This window comes from Aythya marila (assembly GCF_965140915.1).
Source record: "Aythya marila genome assembly, chromosome: 4".
NCBI lineage: Eukaryota > Metazoa > Chordata > Aves > Anseriformes > Anatidae > Aythya > Aythya marila.
The window spans coordinates 32,275,938-32,295,287 of NC_139045.1; the positions used below are offsets into that span (position 1 = coordinate 32,275,938).

At 40.2% G+C, this 19,350-nt stretch overlaps 1 protein-coding gene across 4 annotated transcripts in view; it reads left to right on the plus strand.

The window, feature by feature from the left end:
* FBXW7 (F-box and WD repeat domain containing 7) overlaps positions 1–19,350 on the plus strand; it is a 164,950-nt gene that overhangs the window by 33,361 nt on the left and 112,239 nt on the right. The window contains exon 1 of one of the 4 annotated variants that reach the window (XM_082758778.1): positions 1,449–1,498. The exons of the other annotated variants lie outside the window; for them this stretch is intronic. The gene's annotated coding sequence lies outside the window, so the exon portion shown is untranslated. Of the gene's footprint in view, positions 1–1,448; positions 1,499–19,350 lie in introns of those variants that run through there. 4 annotated transcript variants of the gene reach the window in all.

A 19,350-nucleotide genomic window follows, 5' to 3' on the forward strand; every position in this document is an offset into this window, starting at 1 on the left:
CTTAGCTTAGCATGAAATCATTTCTCTTTTACATCTTTTGTAGAAACAGTCTGTGGCTGATGAGGGGGAATGTCGCAAGAAAGCTTTGTTAGTTTGATAAATGTTTCTTTAAAACCATAAACAATCCTATGATGTTTTTAAGTTTGGATTTTGCTAAGTTTGTGGGACATGTGAAACCTAATATAATAACAAAAATAGCTGGCGTTCTGAAAAGTAACTATGCAGGATGTTGGCTGCATAATTTCTTCCTCTCAATCAATATTATGGAGAAGAGCGTTATGCACCTAATCTTCCTGTTATGCACAGGGAAGTAACAAAAATACTCAGGGCAAAATTTTATTTTCAGATTAAATGGATCCTAGGGAGTAAAGATGTAGGGAAAGTTTTGCTAATAACAGACAATAGGAAAGTAGAAGAAACATCTTAGAAAATATTGTGGTAACACCACTGAAATGCTGTTGCCATTTTTTACATGACATTATAGGATGCTTGTAGTGGAGAGAAAGTTTGTTCATCTCTTAACTGTCACTGTCAGTGGGACTTCAGTTATGTTGTCCCTAGATAGGAGAAAAAAAATCTTTCATTGATATTACTTTGATATTCCTGAAAATATTAATTTATTTTGCAGATACTTATGCTATCAAACTGTGGGTTGTCTGTCACTGCATGCATCCTGGAATCAATAGTACATTAAGGAAACGGGCACGAGGAGGGGCATAATTCATAAATACTGAATAGCAGGCTTTAGTGCTGGTGTTTCGTTTCTGCTAAGAACAATACAAATTCTGGTGAAGCACCCTTGTACTTTGTAACCTTATTAGACTCAAAACCGTTATCCAAAATATTGATGTTTTCCTTTAGACTGCCCGTTAAGATATGCATCTGTGCAATCCTTAACTATGTGTGCTGCCGAAGGAAGAAGCCAGCATTTGTATTTATCAGAAATGCAGGTGCAGTAAGAATATTTGTATTAGAACTTATCTGCAGTCTACTGAGAGACCAGGATTTGAAGTAGGGGGATGTGGGGACTGTTTTTAACAACCATTTCCTTAGCTTTATAAACAATACATGCTTGTGGTCAGAGACTTTTTTGTGGTGTGCACGACGTGTGAAATTTTGAGCATGAGAACACGATCCTTGCACTTTAAATCTGTGTATTAATTTTTTTTCATTAGCTCTCTGCTTCCACATCCTGCACATTGCTGGCAAGCATGCATCAGCAATGAGACTTTCTTCACTAATGTGTCTGACATCTCTCTGAAATGTGACTGGTCAGAGCTATGGCTGATTTTTTTAGAAGTTGGTTCCTTTCAAGCCATTTAAGTAATTTCACCTGATATTACTTTAAATTTTCTATATAATGTGCTCTCTCAATGAATAGCTGTGTAGAATCAGCACGGGAAGAGCAAAGTCCTTGGCAATACCAGCTCAATTGCATCCGCAGATGAGGATTTAAAATTCTGTGCAGCAGACAGTACCTCCAGCAGGCGAGTAAAAGGTTACTGCATTATTGTGCTTGTTTGCATCTGTAGTCTTTATCTACCAGAGGTTTTTCGTATTGTGCAATTTGTTGTGCATGCTTGTACATAGACTGGAAATTGATTTAATACAACCATGAATAGCAAAAGGGCAGAGCAAGGTGAAGGGAGAGGCTCAGTTCAGCTCTAAACCAAGGAAAGGGAGGGGGGAGGAGGAAGAGAGGAAAGGGAGGGGGGAAAGCAGGCGAGAAATTTGGCTTTCAATGCAGTGTGATAACGAGAAGTTTTTTGTGAATATATTCATTTAAGCTGCTTTCCTGTCACTTGCATTTTTCTTAACCTTTTGATAAAGAGGATGCTGTTGAATGAGACGAGCACTGATAGCTCTCTAAATGTAAGTGACAATTATTTCAAGTCAGATTATCCCATAATCAGGTTAAGCATGTGTGTTAATGTGAGACCTCCTACTTTCAGCAATAGTATTGCATACATATCTTAAACCAATTCAAACGAGCTTTTTACAGTTTTACTTGCATTTCTATGTGAAAACCAAGAAGTATATAGTTATTGCATTAGTATCTCTTGCAAATGAGAAAATATTTTCAACAGTAATTTTGTGTGTTAAACTAAAGTATATTTCTGCCCAGAGAATACTTTTTAAAGGTTAGAAGACCTGTTTAGTTCAAAAGAGCAGTCAGGCATACTTCTGTCTTTTTCTGTTCTGTTTTTTTCTTCTCAGAGCAAAGTCTCCTCCAAGACTACTAACGCTGCTTATACTGTCTGCCTCTAACTTGTTTGGAGAGGTGGTTCCGCTACCTTTTGCCTTTAAGTCCCTTCACGGTTTGTTCCTTCCCAGGCTCAAATTTCTGTTGACTTCTCATAGGGCTGTTCTCACTCACACAGCTTTGTGGCAGCCATTCTTATTTCAGGCTCTGATAGACCCCAGTAGCATTTTCCTCATGCACTCGGAGTCTTCAGGAAGGCTTCCTTTGCTTTTTTCTTTTTTTCCCTTTTCCCCCAGACCTTGCCAGAAGTCAGTCCAGGAGCAGCAGCCAGCCAGGTTCTCGCTGCTCCCCCGTGTAGCTGGGAGGTCCTTATCAGGCAGAGGAGCTGCACCAGGTCTGCAGCTCCTGGTGTGAGCAGCAGCCCGCTGCTGGGGATGCTGCCGGGATGCTGTGGGGATGCAGGCGTGTGGGGCTGACGGGGTGGGGCCGCCTGCTGCTGGCGTGGGCCCAGGCTGGAGGCTGTGCTGCCGGGGAGGCTGAGGCAGACCCGAGGTGACGAGAGCCACAGGAGGAGCAGTCAGCAAGCGGCTGGGAGAGGCTGCCCTCCCTGCATGCATGCACTCCTCTCCTCTTAGGCAGCTGTCCTTCTCCTCGGAGCAGCACACTTTGCGAAGAGGGGAGAGCGCACGCGTTTTTTCCAAGGCGAGGTGCTACCTGCTGCTCAGCCTGGCTGATGTTTTTCCTGGAGAAACGCGGGCTTCTCGTCTGCTCAGCAGCAGCAGCTACAGCCAGGAGGCTGCAGAATGAGGCAGCTGGCCAGATTTGAGTGTGTATGGGACAGTACCGGTCCTGATTTCGTAAAGAATAAACTCATCTGAGCAAGTCAATGTGTGGCTGTGGCTGCAGCATTATTTCTTCTTTAATGAAGAGGCTGGGCTGTTCGACGTGCTGCTCCAATCTGCTGTCTTGCAGCCATACATCAGAGCAGTTGCAGAGACTATCCATTGGATGTCTCAATCAGCCGAAGAAGGTAACTATATTTTAAATTTTAAATATGCCATTAAAAGGATGCTGTATAATTTGGACGTACATGATAAAAAGACAAATTTCAGATGTTCTTAGCAGTTTTCTTGACCTTGCAGCTGCTATCCAATATCATTTTGCCATTATCAGGTTGTGTAGCAATAGAAATGTGCTGCAGTAATTGATTTTGTAATAGGATCAGGTGATTTACTGGCTGCTCTGACAACCACTTGCTTGCTTGTTCTGAAACGTGGAGCACTCTAATGGATGTTTTGATTGCAGCCTCCAGTTGCCCTGAAACTGCTAGATGTTCAAAGATGTAACAGCTCATTTGTAAGAATAAAAACTTCTCTAGCTGTTTTCTCCAATAACATGGGAAATTCATTTACGTTTTTAATACTGATGCTTCAGATTGCGGGTTTCTGTGTGATCATTTCAACAGAGAACTGGAAACTCTTAGCCAACTTCATACACGTCAGCTTTTCTACTTTACTGATAGCAATTGAAATCACACTGACATGTGCTTTTATATATTTCCTGAGAATTTGGTCCATGCCAAACATAGTCTAAGGCTTAGGTGACAGTATGCAACAGTTCTTACATGTTGGTACTAAATGTTACGTTTTGTTTTATGTTATGCTTTGAAAGTGCGTGCTCCGTCTCCTCTTTACTCCCTCTCTCTTTTCCCCTCCAGTCCCTTGGTTTAAAGCTGGCTCTATTTAGAAACTAAACAAAAAAATATTTGTTATGAGAATGATATGCGTTTTACTGTAGAAAAACTCATTAGGAGTTGTGATCTAATGACTGAAACTGGGGAGCTTAATTGGGCCAACCTTTCGGACCAAGCTGTCTTAGGCTGATAAAACTGAAGCATGTTGTGTTGAACTTACAGCTTTTAGGATAACGTAGCGCAGCATTAATCTTCAGGCTAATTGGAGAGTAGTTTGAGCACAGAGCACTTTACAGTGGTTAGTAATAGCTCATGCCTAATTCTTTTCCCTTTAAAAAAAATACTTAGGTTTTGTCCATTATTTTGCAAGAATAAACACACTTTGAGTGCTCACTTTTACATGGCATATCATACAAGAATGAAAGCTAAAAAGCAAAATCCTTAAATTATTAAAGTTGCTTTTAATTGTATTACGCCTCTTTTTGGAGTGAAAACTGATAGGAAAAAAACTCCATCAGGAAGTAGAAGAGTCTTGGGTGAGCTCGGTAGTAAAAAACAGTCCAAGATAAGTTGAGTACACAGAAGTTCAGAGGACAGTCACTCTGGCCTCAGGACATCAGTGTGGTGCGTGTGTAATGGGTGATTTAAATAACTGATAGCTAACATCAGATAGGTAACAATTTCTAAGGTGATCATATATACAGTGATTTAAGTGGCCCTAAGTAAATCAAGGTTGTTTGATCTGTAATTGTCAAGCCTAATCATGATTAAAATCAGTGAGCAAGAAACATATGATTTAAATCAATAGGTTTTAATTTTGTTTTCCATTTATACTTGAAAAGAGATAACTAAAAGTTGATTCTTTCATATAATTTGGTACACCTTCTTCCAAATGAAGAGAATATGCTGCTACTTCCATGTCTGCTCATGCAGAGTTTGATGTTCAGCTTCTTCTCAGCTGTGCTTTTACATAGTGAAATGAGCATGAGTCTCCTTGCAGAAATAGGTTTCTATCTCACCAATTTAGACGTGTGAAAGGAAACAAAGGTTCCTCTTTCTCCAGCACACAGTGGATTTTTTTTTGAGTCTGAGAGAACTGGTCATTGTACTGAAGTAGCAGAAAGAGCCCAGACATGTTTTCTGAACCTGAAGACTAGTGTTTGGAGGTGGTGGGCGGTGGTGGAGTAGCACCTCCCAGGGCTCAGTGTGCAGGATGTACTCAGTCACTGCTGAGTTCACGGATTTGACTGGGAGGGGGTGGGTGTTCAGTGATCTTCCCGTGTTTCAGCTCTTTACTTTAAATTGCCTTAGCAGGCATTAGGAAATGCAGCTATTGGCTTGAGAGAGGCTAATTGAAAATCACTTCCATTTAAATGAGTTAACTCGATGATAAAAAGTAAGTAAATAGGTTGCTTATACTTCTCGATGCATCTTTCTGAAGGTTAGCCTATACTATGTAGGAATTTTGCCACCATAATATATTTTATGAAAGTATTTGTTAGAAAGGTGATGAGATTCACTGTGTATTTTGCTACTAAGTGAAGTGCACTGATAGAGTGAGTTATGCCATGAAGTTTAAGAAAAATCTTTGTAAATCACCGAGAAAAATAGTTGGAAAGAATTGCATTTCTCAGATAAAACAGTCTCTTTTTGTAAAATAATAGTGTTTTGTGTACAAAACTGCACTGCAAAATACAACAATTCCATGAAACTGTAGCCAGGGCGGGGAAAAAGTCCTTTCTGCTGACAGGAATTTGTCCGGGAATGGTAGTAAAGAGCAATAATGTGTTCTGCTGGAGTACTGTTGTGCTACCAGAGCCGAATGATTAATTGGACTCATTTGGTTTGTGTTCCCTTGGCTCACCTAAAGGCTTTCCAATGCTCTGGGAGTGCATGGGCAGCGAAACACCATTACGCCCCAGCCCTCATGCCTGCCTCTGCTCATTCATGCAGTTGCCTGCTGCCTGCGAGGTGGTTACGTGCCTCCGGTGTGCTTGTGGAGTGGTTTGGGTAGAATACCACCATTAGTGTACCCGTACCATTTTGATATACTATGTACGTGTAGTATTCAGATTCTGGACCCCAGTGGTGCTCTAATTAGCAACAGCCAGCACTTAGCTGTTTTCATCACTAATGTTTTCTTCTTATTACTCAGCCAGAAGATATTTATGGTGGTAGCCACTACAACAGCTCTGAATATCTTTTTTTAAAAGATATTCTAATGAGATCTAAGCTTTGTGTGTGTGTGAAACATCAGGCTAAACTTTAGGGTAAGCTTGTATCAAAGGTGGGAAGAAACAGACTTATTTGAGGTGGTATGTGCACTGTTGAAAACAAATGATGGTATTTAGGCATCAACATTTTCCAAAATTAGTTTGACTGTGCATGCCATTTAGTAGGATGATTTTGCAGGCTTAAAATGTTTCATGTTTAAAGTATCCCAGAGTGTCAGTGAAAGGGATCTTCCAGCAAACCTATTTCCTTTATTAAAAAAAAAAAAGAGAATTGCACTGACTATTAAGAAAAACAAACAACCAAACAAAAAAACAACCAAACAAACAAACAAACAAAAAAAAACAAAAACAAAAAAACACCACACAACGACAAAAACAATCAATGCTACTAATGTACATTTTACCTGCCTTAACGGAACTCTTAGAGATGTTTCCTGGAGATATACTGATAAAATTGTTTCCTGGAAGGACTTCAAACTTATTTTCTCTTTAACCACTCTAACTTAATCTCATTTTGCTGAAATGTGATAGTACTGGATCCATCTGTGTGGTGTATCACCAAACTACCTTGAGTTTTGTATAACCATGCAACCTTTTTGGGAGCTGAAAGTGTTACCAGCTTGTGAATGCTTGTTACTAAGGGGAGAAATCAGATAGTCTGCTTACCGATCTTTGCAAAAATGAGTATCTTGCTGTGTAATACTTCCCAAATATTTCAGTCCTTTAAGATGTTCTAATATTTTCTCTGTATTCGGGAAACATGGAAGGGAATCAAGATCTTTGCTGACTTGGCCTTACAATGATACTGGTACCACCTGCGCAGCTGCTGAATCAGTTTGGTTCTGCTTTTGTAGACAACATGCCCTATATGTGAGTGTATGTTTCTATATGTAAATATGTATTTGTATATATGTGAAAAAACAGTTATAGTTGCGATTTGTTTGCTTGTTTGCTTCCAGCTGCCCTCCAAATTGGTGGCATTAGAAACTTATTGTGGGATCTGAATGTCAGGCTTTGTTCTCTCAGAAATAGAATTTCTGATCGTAATTCTGCATTTTAGATAGCAGTCCTAATGTGTCTAAAAGGAACCTGGCAGCTCCTCCAGGGCTAAATTTAGCTCTGGAAGGCTAATGGCTTAAAATAAAAGTCAAAACTTTCTTTTATTGAAATGAGTGACTAGCTGTATTACAAGAGCATACCAGTCTAGGTTTATACAACAAGAAAGCCCAATTTTACCTTCTTAGGTCAAGACATTTAGTAAAATTAAGTTTATCCCTTCGTGTAAATGGATTTTCAGTTTTCATGCTATGTTGTACAAATGCTAAAAACTAAAGGTTCCTGAAGTCCGTTTCTGTGGAGATACCAGCTTCAAGTATTTAAGCCAAGTGAGCCGATGCGCCTTTCTGGTAACTCCTTGGTTGTGCTATCATATGTCCACTTTCTGGGTTAAGCGGTTAGTGTGACTATAAAAACAGGAGAGAGAAGACTTCCTAAATCCCAAAGTTAATGGTGGCCTAAGATTTTTATGAGCAGGTGTCAGTTTATGTGTTTTTTAGCTGGTGCTTCTCAGCATAGGTGGGCGGCTCTGCCAGCAGTTTAGCAGAGCAGGTGCCTCAGTCCTGGGGCCTGGTGCTGTATGTTCCGAAATGATGCCTCTCTGCAATCAGAGGATAATACGGACTCTGAATACCCCGGGGAATAAGTTTATCTTGAAATAGCAGCAGAGCTTTTCTTCTGAATAATCAGGAAGCACTGAATCTTCTCTGGTTGAGGAGACAGTGGTGAGGGTGCAGAGCTGCGAGGAGGGAGCTGTGCATGGGAGGCCTCTGGTGCACTGAGGAGCCGTGTGGTGAGGAGGGGAGAACAGGCAAGCAGACCTGGGGCTGAAGGAGCCGTCCTGGTTATCTGGAGAGACCCATACCTGCCGCAGTCCCAGGCTTTGTCTTTGGCTTCAGCTGCTGTGCTTCGCAGGCCTGGTGCCTTCCCCTGTTCTCTCGCTGCTGTGTGGTACACCACGGGGCCCTCATCCGCCATCAGTTCTCTGGTGATTCCCTCCTGTGGTAGTATTTCAATTTCCCTTGGTCTTTGTCAGGCTAAAGTGGCTTCTCTTCTTTTTTCTTTTTATAAACAGCAGCACAAAATTTCTTTGGTGCTGTTTTTCATTGTTTGCAAAACAGGAAAAATGATGGCATCGCAGTAAACAGCAACATTTGGCAGTAAAATCCGATTACTGCCATCAATATTGGCATTATCAGAAGCACAGCAACGCAAGAGAGAGCAATGTACTGTTGCTCAAACTGAATTTAGGGGGGAAAAAATCAATTTTGGAAATGAAATGAGATCTTCCAAAAGTAAGGGTAGGTAACTATCTAATTGGGATGGTTTATCAGGCTGGTAGAATTGTCCCGTCAGACTGGCCTCCCAAGTCTTCGTTTGGGAACAATTGCCATCTCACTAATGGTGTTACAAGTGCTCCAACACAGACGATCCTGTTAACAGCATTAAAGACGATGAGAGTCCAGGGTTCAAATTAAATTTTGTCTATTCTAATCAAACCAACTTTTCAAGTACAATTTTCATAACTCCTCCACTCCCCGGCCCCTCAGAAATGCTGCTTTTTACTCATTAAGCCGTAGAAGACCACAGCAAGCTGTTTAGAGAGACGTGTCATCACAGCAACAGAGATCTTCAGATTGTTGAGCAGAAATACCACGGGGGCAAAACCAAACCTTCATCCTTGGCTTGGCTGCTCTGGACGGTCCTCCAAGCAACTTCTTACCTACTGGTAGCTTAATGTTCCTGATATTCCTCCTAATGAATTTTCCTTATAAGTACAAGACTTCCCCCTTCAGGACTTCCTGCTGTGACTGTTAGCTTGTTGACTTCCAGCCTTAGCAGAAGGGGATACGTGAGGAGTCAGGCAGACTTGCTATGAACCATTCTGGTCATTCTTACACCATGTTCAGTTTTTTAAGTTTCTTAAAACTTTATGATCTGAATACTGCACTTTGCTCGCTCACTGTTTTGAGAAAGTGATTGCAAATATTTTTTCCTTGTACGTTGTTCAACTTCTATTCTAGAAGTTTTAAATAGAAGTTTCTCCAAGACCTCTTTTTAATTCCAGATTTTAGAACCTTTTTTGTATCCTTAACCATCTTTGCACTTACACTGTTGTACAAGAAAAATAGACAAACAACATCTTGTATACTGGTTATGTTATGCTTTGCAGATAATGATAAAATTGAATTGTAAACTTAACAACTTGTTGTCTACAGACTTCAAAAGATATATTTATTTTATTAATACATATGATTTTTCTTAATTCCATAAAAAGGCTGCTTTACCATTATCCTCCCTACTGAGATGTCACTGATGATATTGTATTGATCCATTAAAAAGGTTTGCAGTGAAGCTTTTTACTTGATGTAGGCTGTCTTTTTTAATTATAGCTGTGCCACTATGCTGTGCAGAACACTGTAGTTAGGGTTGTGTCAGCACTTATATTTTAAATCCCTTGTTTTTATCAGCAACTTAATACTGACAATAAAAATTGCTTTGAGGCAAATCATTGCAAAATCTTAGCCTTCAGAGTGAGTCAGTAACAGTTCACTGTATTAAAAACTATTCAGATGAGTCTGAGTTAATGAAAGGTTAGATCCTTCTTTTACACATGCAATTTTTATCTGTGCCTGTAACTACTGTTTTCAAAACATATATATTTTTAAGGCTGTTTTCTTGAGATACAGTCATTCAGCATGTAAAAGCAGCAGATCTCATCGCACCATTCTCTGGGCATCTCTAAAGCATCGACAATAATTCCTGAACCTGTCTTGTTTTTGTGGTTTTCTTTTTTTCCTCTCTTCTTTTCCTTTCTCTTCTTCCCAAATTTTGCTCTGAGTGTGTTTGCGTTTGTTTATCATCCAAGGTGGCATCTTTGTGATTTTTCTGGTGTTTTGTTTGTTTTAGGGCCAGGTGTTAGCTTGCTCATTGGGCCCTCCTAAGTTGGGAAAATGAAAGAGGAAAAAAACTATAATCAGCACAGATAACTGATTTTCACAGCAAGTGAAAAAGTGTAGTAATAAAAAATAGTTTAAAATAAAAATGTTGAAGAGGTGGAGTTGTACCATAGCTATTCTTTGAACTCTAACATTGTTAAAGATACAAGCCTTGGTTTCGCAGGAACGTGGCATCACAGTTAAGTTCAATGCAGCTGGCATCACTAGATCAGTACGTGTCTGCCTGCAAAGGGTGGGCAAAATCACTCTTTTGCCTTATGTTTGTCGCTAAAATGAAGTGGTCAGCTATGAAGCGTATGCACATACCATACCATTGAGCAACCCGGGAAATATGATGCATAATAAAATACGCCCCAGAAAATTCCACTGAAAAATAAGTGCTAAAAACATCTCGGTAAATACATCTTGCTTGCACTCTGTGGGCATATATAGGCCCTAGGGGCAAAAACTGGTGTTTGAGGCTGTTGTAATGCAGATACAGAAAGAATTAGTGACTCACCCAGCTTCTCACATCTGGAGCTGGGGAAAAAATTAGATCTTAACTCAGATCTCACTGCTATCTTTTAAGCACGTTTTAACCACGTAGTCTCTGTAGTCTTTAATTCATAGAAAGATGGACCTTGTTCCTTCAGTGTCTTTTCTGACACTTCACCAATACAGGGGTAGTGTCTTTGCCATCCATTGGGGATTGTGTGCCAACTAATGCAGCTGTCACTTGATTTTTATTTTTTATCCCCCCCAACACACAAACACACACACCAAGGTTTTTGGCTCCATCTGCTTGCCTGGTCGCTTTCATTGTCTTCTACTTTCCCACTGTGCTGTCTCCCAGATGCACAGTTGTTACTAATGCTTAGCTTGTCCCTTTTTTTCTCCACCTGTTTCCCCAAAGAATGCAAATTTCACTTTGCCTTCCTCCAGATGCCTACACCTACAGTCACAATTCAGGATGGGGAGTAGAAGACGCTTCCCGTCAGATAGACATATCATAACTGAATGTATACAAAAGCATTTTCCATCTGTTTTCACAGCTGCGGTTATTTCCCATGATAGCCTGAGTGACAACAAAATCTTTTCCTTAAGCAGGTTGGGTTAGGTGGCATAAACTGAGGAACGAAGGAAATGGCTAACCAACATGGACTGAGTGTGGTATTACAGGAGCTAGGAAGGCAGTGCTGTAATTTGCTGCTCTTAAGGCTGTGACAGCCCATAATTTTGAGTGGCAATTCACTGGTGAAAGCTAGGTCGCTAATTCTTTCTTTCTGCCTAGAAAGACACCTTGCATAACAGTGGCAATTCGGGATCTTAGGATGTGAAAATCAGTTGCTAAGTTAGTGCAGGACATCAGGATTAGTGCGGTGTGCCAGCTGGATTTAAAACAACATGAATTAGCAAGCCACTAACTGAAGTTAATAATGTGGGTAGTTTCTACCTGTCTGTTGTGATGAGATTTTAAAAATAATAATTTTAAGAAGTATACGTACTTGTGGCTGATGACCTGCTGTCAGTTTTTGTTCTGGAGCATAGGAAAGCAGCAAACCCTGGATATGTATATACAAGCTTACCAACTCATTTTGAGACTTCACAAATATCTTGGGTCTAAACTTTTCTCTCATTTCATTTTTTTTGTAATCAAGGCTTCCTAAGCTTGCTTATGTATACATGTACACTAGCAGTTCCTCCTTCAAAAATTTATCTTATGATCACCTGTGAGCACTGATGCCTGTATGTAGGCTAGTCTTTAAGTACTTCATGCATCTTGCTTAGCTGTGCCCACCTGATATTTCTTCCTTTAGAAGAACGAATAATTAAAATGTTTTGGCTGAACTTCATCTTTATAGAGCTTCACCAGAAGAGTTTGGAAGAGTGGGAGAGCGAATACTGCATGTGAGGATAATTGTCATTCAGGAGAAATAAATTGCAACTTCCCAATTTGGTTCTTATTAGAAACTTAGAGTAATTGTTCTTGGACTGAAAAGTTCCTCACTGTTTGGTGCCCATAGCTTCCGTTATGGACCAAGTTACACAAGACACATTTTTCTTTGTGAAAAACATGAATTGATTCTTAGATTTTAGTCTTGATTTAAAGGCATCCTCAAACCTGCTTTATACAACATGTATTGTTAATCTTTCACTGTTCTGTGATGTGAATTGTTCATATGAAAGTAACTTTTCCCAGTTGTGCTCCACTTGCAAGTTCCTTGTGAACCTATATTTTTGTAAATAAAGTAAAATGACAACCTTCTATATGTGGAAAAAGCTATGCAAAGAAGCATGATTTTGTTTGTTTTGGTTGGAAACCACATTTAATGGTAGTGAGCTGTTAGATTAAGTGGCAGGCAAAGGTAGCAAATCTGGCTGGGTTTATTAGAATGTTTCAGATCCTTTATCAGCCCCCAGCGTGAAAAAGCACCCTCCCCATAAAATAATGCATTCCCCAGGCTTCCCCACATCCAAGCAAAAACCAGCTGTGAGCTGTGCTCTGAGAGAGCAGATATACAGGATGTGTCCTGATACATTACAGACATGAGCTCATTTTGTGGTGACCGTGCTTTCCCTAAATATTCCAAGCCAGATCTTCAGATCTTGTGCCTTCATTGTTGCACTGCATCTGAATAAAGGAGGTGCTATGGGCAGCAAGGGTTTTTCTCTTCTTGAATAGAGGAATAGAGGATCTGCTTTTTTTTTTTTTTTTTTTTTTTTTTTTTTTTTTTTTTAATATATTACAGGGAAAATTAACCATGAAAGCAGACTGTAAAACAGGTAAAGAATAGTGCTAAGGGAGGGCACAGTTATCTTGCTTTTTATCTCCTCAAAGACTTCAGTCAGGACGTTTTCAGGCATTTTGTCTGTGAGTCCGAGTGCCAAGTCTGTCACATCGATCCAGGCAAGTGAGCACAAAGCATACATTGCAGTTCTCACAACCAGGTCTTACCGTGCACCAAGCACTTCAGCTGTCCCTTGATGCACTTGAATGTGCTAGCAGCAGCAAGAGGCTGCAGGATCCGATGTCAGTAGATGAGGCTGTTTCACTCTGTGCTAGTACATGGGGTCACTTCTGTCTATGTAATCAGTGGCTTGCAGAACTCCTAAAAGCTGGTGGCCTCGTGTTCTTGTGACTTACAAAACAGGCCCTTACTGTGCATCGTCTTATGTCTGCTGATGTAAGAAGTACGCTTCTAAAATTTCTGATGTGTGCTGCTGGTCGCTAGAGAAAGGAAGAGAAATTTGGGGAATCGATACTGACTTTACTGAGCAGTTCAAAAATTTCTTGCTCTCGATAATAAAAATATATTGTTAAGAAATGCTCTCATTAAGATTAAAAAACAAACAAAAAACAACAGCAAAATGTGGGGTGAAATTAAGATTTCAGTTATTAGAGGCTAGAATCATCCATGTCAGGACGTTGCCGAGACAAGCTTTTCTTCTCTCTGGAAGTTGTCAGCAGCTCAAGGTAGCAGTGAGATGTCTAGCTGTGGTATTTCCCAGCACACCACATTTTCTGAATTAAATATGGCAGGCCTATCTACACTTGCCTTTTAGGGGAGACTGAAGTTTAACTGCTGAATGACTTGTTGGCGTCAAGAGAGTCTTACTATGCTTTTATCTTAAGCTGGAAACTTCATGGTAGTTTGATGTGTCAGGAAACGTATAGTGTAATTTTTGTTTTGATCGGTTTTGGTTCTTCCTGTATTGAAAAGGTTAAAGATCTTCTATACCCTGAGAGCACAGAAATGCACTGATTCCTTGTCTTTACCTGGAAGCTTATCTGCTGCTTTGGGGAAGATGAGTATTTCATGCTGTATGTTTCTGAGCATGTTTATTTTAGTAGGGAAAGGTTTAAGTAAGAAAGTAGTGTGTGTACTTCAAAGTAACGCCAACTGATAGGGGAGAAAAAGTGGCACGAAAAATGTTGCCTGACTTTGGCGAAGAAAATTTCTGTTACTGCCTCAGATCAGCTTGTTTTCGATGACAAGTTGAATCCTGTTGCAGCAGGATTCATAATGAATTACTGTTGATGTTCAAAGCTCATATGGTACTGTAACATAAGCACTGCTAAGTTGGTGAAACACAGCAAGCCAATCCAGAAAGGAAAATTTATTCATTCTATTACTGAAACATTACTCCAGAAGTTTTGTAATTAAAATGGCTTTGTTTGTCTTTGTGTTGTCCTAAATTGTGAACATAATGAACACAGTAGCATCTTTTATCACCGTAGAGTGTGGACTGTGAACATACGGGTGTAATACAAAGTACAACAGGCAGTCATTCAGACAGTTTTGCCTGAAAAGAGGACTGGATTTCATTTGATCTGTCTGTGGAGTACATTTCCAAATAGTGTATGATGTGGATGCCATTGGCTGTAGTTGGTCTTGGACTTGCAGAATTCAAATCTTAAGTGTAGGGACTATAGAAAATAATGAATACAAGTACCTGCTTGTGGGAATAGCTGGGAAATAAAAAGGTGATGGCACTTCACTGGCTGCATAACTCTTATCAATTTATTTTAGCTATTTCATCTGAAAAGATTTTGCATTAGCATGCACAGCTTTGCAAAGGCTCGGCGAGTTCCCTGAGCAGGAAAATTCAGATAGTTGAATACTTCAATCTTGTGTCATCGCTTGCAGAGTGATGGCTATGGTAAGTGTCCTGATGACATATATTATATAAGGTGTAATTAGGTGGCAGATGGCATCAGACTTCATTTGTATTTGGCATAGTTTTTGAGGAGGAAACAGTAAGGGCACGCTTGTATTTTTTTCGTTTTATTTAGCCGTATCCATTCACAAATAAGTGTTGACGTGTTTACTCCTGTTATTTGAACGCAGCTGCACCTTTGGTTTTAAAAGGCAAGTTCTCAGTTGGCCAGGTAAGCTATCTTTGGTGCTGAGAAAGGCAGCTAATACCACTGTATACATTTAGGTGTGTTTAGTAATGTGTAAGTTCACAATGGTCATGGTATCTTGACAAGCCATCTATCACTGTAGCAGCATTGATACCCCTAGAACCACAAGTCCACTCTTTTCCACAGGAAGACTTTAAATATAGGCGAGTAACAAATGAACCAACCAAAGAGCAGATAAGAGTCTTTGTATTAATGGTAGTGCTGATGGCTGGCAAACAGCCACTGGCATCAGGCAAATCTGTTGCAAACAGAAGACTTGATTTCATTTTCATGCAAGGATTGTACTACAGCCTATGCATTTCCTTGGGTAGAATTAAAAAAGACATTAGGCTTTATAGAATCAAAAGCCCATGGATAAAAAAAAAAAAAAAACACAAAAACAAACAGATTGCTGTCACAAAGTCAAGTTTTTGTTTTTACTAGTCCTTGAATTTTCTTTTTGCTTATTTACTTAATCAGTAGCTCTCATTGGATCCTGGTGTAAATCTGTCACACTGGCTCTAAATAACTTGGTTCTTGTCCCACGCAAAGTTGAATATTTTGCCACGTTCCCACAATGTGAAATTTGGGCAGTGTTTCTCAGCCTTTACTTTTCAGGATCTTATGGATTTACACAAGCATATGTTAGGTGTTGGAAATAAAAGGACTTCAGAGAGACACGAACACTTTGATACTTGCTTGTAAACACCGCAGCTATTTTCGGTATTACTTTGGCTGGCTTAGCATCTTGTTAGATTTTCCATTAGGAAAGTCTTGTTTTAACAGTATCAATAACATGCTGCAAGGACAATGCTGCTTGGAGTCCATCTCAATTGTTAGAGAAGCTTTAAATATTATTAAATTAAGGAATTGTGTTTTTGGCCTTTTTGACAGCATTCCTCTTCAGGGTGCACAAAGCCAATTTGTCTTGAAGCATAAAATAAACAATCAGGTACTAATGTTATGAAGTGTCCATTTCTGCTTGTTTCAGCTGTTGCTAAATATAAAAATTGATATGCTGGAACACTTACTCCTGAGTCGTCGTCTTTTTCCAAGCTCTGCATAATACAGTAGATCAATAATGCACTTTCTTGGCTACAGGCACTGAACAGATCTGATCCTGTTTACTCTATATCTAGTAATGAATTATCTATAATTCGTCTGAGGCCTTATATTGTATAATTTATTCCACTCTTCATATTTTTTTGCCTTGCTATCCCCTTATACTTACTTCGATTCTAGTTTTATGCTGCCACATCTGCCTGGAATATTCTCCGTTTTGACACAGCTTCTAACTTAACCTTCAGGTTGCTATTCAAAATATACCTTTCCTTTCATCTCATCAGCAAGTCCCACTTGCCTGTGTCAGTACTTCTGATTCCCTTCCTCTGTAGTAGAGGAAAGAGCAAGCAGCAAATCTATCCCATTGTGAGCAGCTAATTGTGTTATCTTGATTTTACATATTCCTTCTTTTCTTTGGTCTGTGATTTGCAAATTCTGTTGAGCAAGACCATCCTTTACAAATACAGATGATGGACTCTGCTGTGCAAGAGAGATTTACTTGCTCCTTTACCTCTGGAAAGTGTGTGTGTATTGACAGTGATACATCCTAGGTAGTATTTGCCAAACTTGTTCTTGGAGAAACAATTACGCTTTGGGAAGGGCCAACTGAAGCATTTGGATTCCAAGTTACATACTGGGGATCGAGTTCATTGGTAAGTGGTTTGGAGGTGACACGTGTGCTTGAAGAAGCAAGCTTTATTGTTATGCTACTCCCATGGATTTTGTGGAGTTTTCACAAATGTACTGAGATTACTGAACATTGGCCAGTCACTTTCCTGTTGCTGCTTATTGATGACAATTTGATAAGAGCATGCTGTACTCCTGAACAGTGGCACTGTATTTGGTAGCTAGAGATTAATAGTTTTTCAGTTGAGCTAAACTTATTGCATCTTCATGAAGCATTTTACCTTGCAGTCTCTCCCACATATCCTTGCTGTGTTTAAAACAAACCAGCAAAATGTGTGAAAGTGCTCAATGACGATCAGTTCCTCGAGGGGAGTGAAGTACAAAAGCACCCCTCCACACGTCTGGTTGTTCCCTTGCTAGTCCAGCAACTTCATTAACCTGGAAGGTATTTAGAAAAGGTTGTATTTTTTAAATAAATGGCAAAAGTTTAGCTTTTCAGTTTCTTATTTTTGGTTATTAATGTGAATTGTCTATTTGTCTTACCTATATGCCTGCATCTTGGGCTCTATGTGTGTAAATGGATTGCTTTGCATTCCGCTCGGAGGGAAAGGATGCTAGGGCAAAACTCTTCTCTCAGAGCTTTGTAGAGAAAAGAACAAGTGGTACTAGGACAGAAGCAGACACGTGTGTGTGTGACACACTTGTAGCAAAAATGCTAATTTCTTCATCATGAGGAAGACCCTTTTTCATAGTTAAAGTTGTGGACCACATGGTCGTCCATGAAACATCTCCTTGAAGCCACTGATGAAGGGATTGGTGTTACCTTTGCTTATTGTTTCCGTGCGTTTGCAGACTTGGTTTGTATTTGTTAGACTTTGGAGGTTGTTGTAAGGACCTAAGGAGGTTAGGTTAAACTATTTTGGGAGTGAAGTACTTCAGCCAAGTAGTAAATTGTGTGGTGTGTTTGCCATCTGGGTATGTGCATGTCCTTTCTTTTATTTTTGCCCTTGAAATGCTGTCCTCATGAGCTCTCTCAGGGTGCAATCACTTAGGAAGATGACTGCCAAAGAAGCAAGAAGCCCCTAAATGAGGATAGTGAGATACGGTCATTCTTATTATTTCCAGTAGACCTATACTCCCTTCCTCGTTTATGAACAAAAGTAACAATAAATTAAGTTTGTCCCTTGGCCAACATTGGCCACTTTCATCATATTTAGAGCTTGTTCTCTGCTTAAATAGAAGTACTAGCAGTTGGACTCTAAGTGTTGTGTCCATGATTCATTGTAAGTGAACGTGATCAGCTGTAGATGCCAGCCTCTTTGTAAGACCAGGACGGGAATCCTTGCTTCACTTTCACTGGTTCTTACAACATGGGGAAGCTGTGGAACAGAACAGACCGTGAGTTTGAATTGAGCCCTTAACCAATTTCCCGAGTGGGTGCCCTTGTGCTGCAGTGGCCGTTCAGGTCAGACTGGGCAGTGCTGCTCACGGGTTGCAGCCCGTGCCGCTTGTCCTGTCCCCCCGTGTCTCTCATCGGTGCGTGGAACTGCTCGTGCGGTTGCTTCCTAATCTATTTCAGGCAAAACAAATCTGCTTAGCTAAGAATTTAAACTTTTAAGCTAACCTGGCTTGTTCTGACTGAAGCAGATTAGTGATGCTTATGTACGCAGGTATGCCGGGGGAGCTGGTTGGATGCAGCGATAAGCAGGTTGGGGGCGTGGGGGCTGGGCTGCACCTCAGGAAGGGTGCACAAATGTGTCTGTACCCCTCTTCTTTCTAAAAGTTTATTTAAATAGCTTATTTAACGTGTCAGGAAGTGTATATTGAAATTAAAATGCAAAATCTTGTACAGTGTAAGTGTGCCAGGGGAGCTTGCAGAGCACTTGCTTACTGTTAGCTGCTGGTTGTTACCTACTGTCAAGTGTTCTTCTGTCTATGGGAGTGCTCTGTGTGCACTTCTATCTCTTAATTCAGTGAACTAGGATTTCCCTGCAATGCTTGTTTTTGTCCTGGTGTTATCTCTGGCTATAAGAAGTTCAGCTAATATTTCGGGTCCCACTGGAATTGAGTGCACACAACTGAAAATAAATAAATAAATAAACACTAAAATGTTCTTTCCACAATACCTGTTAAAATACTGCTGCCAGTCTTTTGAGGTTGATATGTTATGTTTTAAAGAAGTCCTGCCAGAAAATCTGCTGAAGCTCTCTCTCACTCTTCCAAGATGTGTCGCCAAGCTCTCTTGCATAGCTGAGAGAATTTCTGTGTGAGCTCATAAAGATCTCATGCTTTCTTCAGGTCGGTAATGTGATTTCAACTAAGTGAACCATTTCTTGTTGATGGATGGTACCTGCATCAGAGCTGCTCAATAGTTCTGTGTTAGGGTATAAATGATGGAGCACCCATCACCCGCTCGCTGTTCCTTCACCAGCAGCAGAAAGACCTAGGGTCGTCCAGCCTGCCGTCCTGCTACTGGGAGTTGAACCTTTTCCAGATTTTATGGCTTTTGAGAAGGTTTTCTGAATGCACTCAGCCTTCTAAATTTATCGTCTGGAGCTGAATAGACTTTGGATCAGATTTTTTGAGCTGTCTCCTGTCCACTTCTAACAAGTCCTTTAAAACAGCTCCAA